Here is a 2450-nt window from a genome sequence, read left to right on the forward strand (position 1 = left end):
CTCGTTCGGTTGAGTGTCCGACTTTGTCTCAGGTCGTGATCTCGTGGTTCATGGGTTCAAGCCCCGCGTCAGGCTCCGTGCTGACAGCTCAGAGCCTGGAGCCTGCTTTGCATTCTGTGTTTCCCTCTCTCTCTGCCCCTCCCCCACTTGCACTCTATCTCTCTCTCAAAAATAAATAAACATTTTTTAAAAATTAAAAAAAAAAAAGGTTCCCAGGCCTTTACCTTCAGAGATTCTGATTCAGTGGGTCTAGGGTGGGACCTGAGATACTGGAATTTTCCTAAGTGGATCCTTGATAGCAAGCCTTTGACCAGCGGGAACCACTCATTCTAGCTCATCATTATTTCCTTCCTTAGATCTTTTAAGAAACATTTATTGATCAGGAACAAACCACACAATCTGTCAAAGACACTAAGAAGCCGAGATTTAAGTAAAAGGATCCATAATTCTTGGCAAATCTCTTGAAGTCTAGCATCCTGTGCTGACTTTCAGAACTTTCTGAGCAAACCGTATCTTTACATTTTTGTCCTGAAACGTAAAAAGTCTGGTTGGGAAAGGAAAGACTTTTTGAGGCACCGAGTTGCCATGGAGCTTTCCGAGACAGGAAATTTGACCAAACTTAGAATTTAATTAATGCTTCCCCGTCTCCATGCTTAGAAGTGTTAATGTACGAACACTCCCTCCACAGCCTTTCACTAACAGCCCTGGCTTTTCAATATTATTGGTTGTGTAGATGATTTGGTGATGAAATTCAAAGAGAAATATTTTGTTCTGTTATCAGGGACCCTGTCCTAGGAAGACTCATGGATATGTTCTCATGAAAGGCATCATTCTGAGGAATTTTAAGCAAATTGATTAATTAAATAACCGAATGAAGATGGTTCAGCCTAATGTAGAATAAAGGAGTATTCTAGATTTTGTAATGATAATCATGATAATAGTGATAAAAATAGCAACAAAATGTGATTGCTTGGATTTGCGTGCGTACTATGTCTAAGGCCCAGGACTAATTACTTGGTCTGCATTATCTTATTTAATCCTCCTGCAACTCTTTGAGGTAAATCTATCCATTGGGGTTTCATGGAGGCTTCAAAAAAACAAGACTTTTGGGGCACCACCTGGGTGGTGGTGGTCAGTTAAGCGTCTGACTCTTGATTTCTGGTCAGGTCATGCATGATCTTGACCTGAGATCCCCACAGTTCGTAGGTTCGAGCCCCGTGTTGGGCTCTGCGCTGTCAGTGAGGAGCCTGCTTGGTATTCTCTCTCTGCCTCTCTCCCTGCCCCTCTCACACTTATGCCTGCTCTCGTTCTCTCTCTCTCTCTCAAAATAAATTTTTAAAAAAGATAAAACTTTATTTCTTTCCTATGTGAAAGAAGTCTAGGACTGGTATGGAGACTCAGTAGTAATGAGGGACCAAGACTCCTTCCGGCTCCTGGTTCTACAATTAGATTGTGGCCCTCGTCTTGGCAGTCCAAGATGGCTACTGGAGCGCCAGGCATCACAACAGTGGCCCGAGCAGGCAGATGAAAGAAGCCTGACTTTTGTATTCTAAAGAGACTTTCTAGAAATCCCATACTACAGATGTGTTTCTCTCATTGGCCAGATAGCAGCCCCTAGCTACATGGGAGACGTGGACACGTAGCCTTTTGGTTGTATGCCCGTGGACCCAGTTTACAAAATCAAGGTGTTCTCAGGATGAGAGAAATCGAACATGGAAGGTTTGGTAGGGAATTAACAGTTTCTGCCGTTGTAGGTAACACTCTCATTACCAGCTTGTAGATAAGGAAGATGAAGCAAGGACTTGGCTGTGCTCACGCAACCTTAGGCGGTAGAGCCACGGTAGGACCCGCGTCTCTGACTTGAGTGTCCTTAACTGCTATTCCCTCCTGCCCATTTTTGCAATTCTGTAAAGCAGTTCTGTTTCCCTAGAGGTGCATTTGTTCATTTCCCATTTTCTTCCTGGTGTGCCTTTACCCTCTTCTTTGCATAAATCCTAGTCAGGCTTCACAGCTCAGCCCCGTTGCCCCAGAGAGCCCGTCCTTGCACCCCCAGCTGCTTTCTTCATTCAGTAAATATTTAGTAAGCAGCTACTATGTACCAGGCACTGGTGGAGGCCCTTGGACTTCATCAGTGATAAAGACTCTTTCCAGCTTAATGGCTGTGTAATCTTGATTAAGTTCCTTAAGCTTTCTGAGCCTTGGTTTCTCATCTGTAAAATGGGAATGGTCAAACTTAATGCATGGGATTATTATAAGGATTAAATACGATACTACATAGTGTAGTGGCTGGCACATGATTACATTTTAGAAAACGGTACCCATTGTGATTGTTGTTACGAACATGTCTGTCTTTCCCGGTCAGCTGTAAAGTTCTCGTGGATGGGAATAGCACCCACGGCCTTCTGGTGCACCTTCTCTCCAGCCCTGTGGGCTCTTCCCTCAAGCAGGGC

This window comes from Panthera tigris, chromosome X (assembly GCF_018350195.1).
Source record: "Panthera tigris isolate Pti1 chromosome X, P.tigris_Pti1_mat1.1, whole genome shotgun sequence".
Classification (NCBI taxonomy): domain Eukaryota; kingdom Metazoa; phylum Chordata; class Mammalia; order Carnivora; family Felidae; genus Panthera; species Panthera tigris.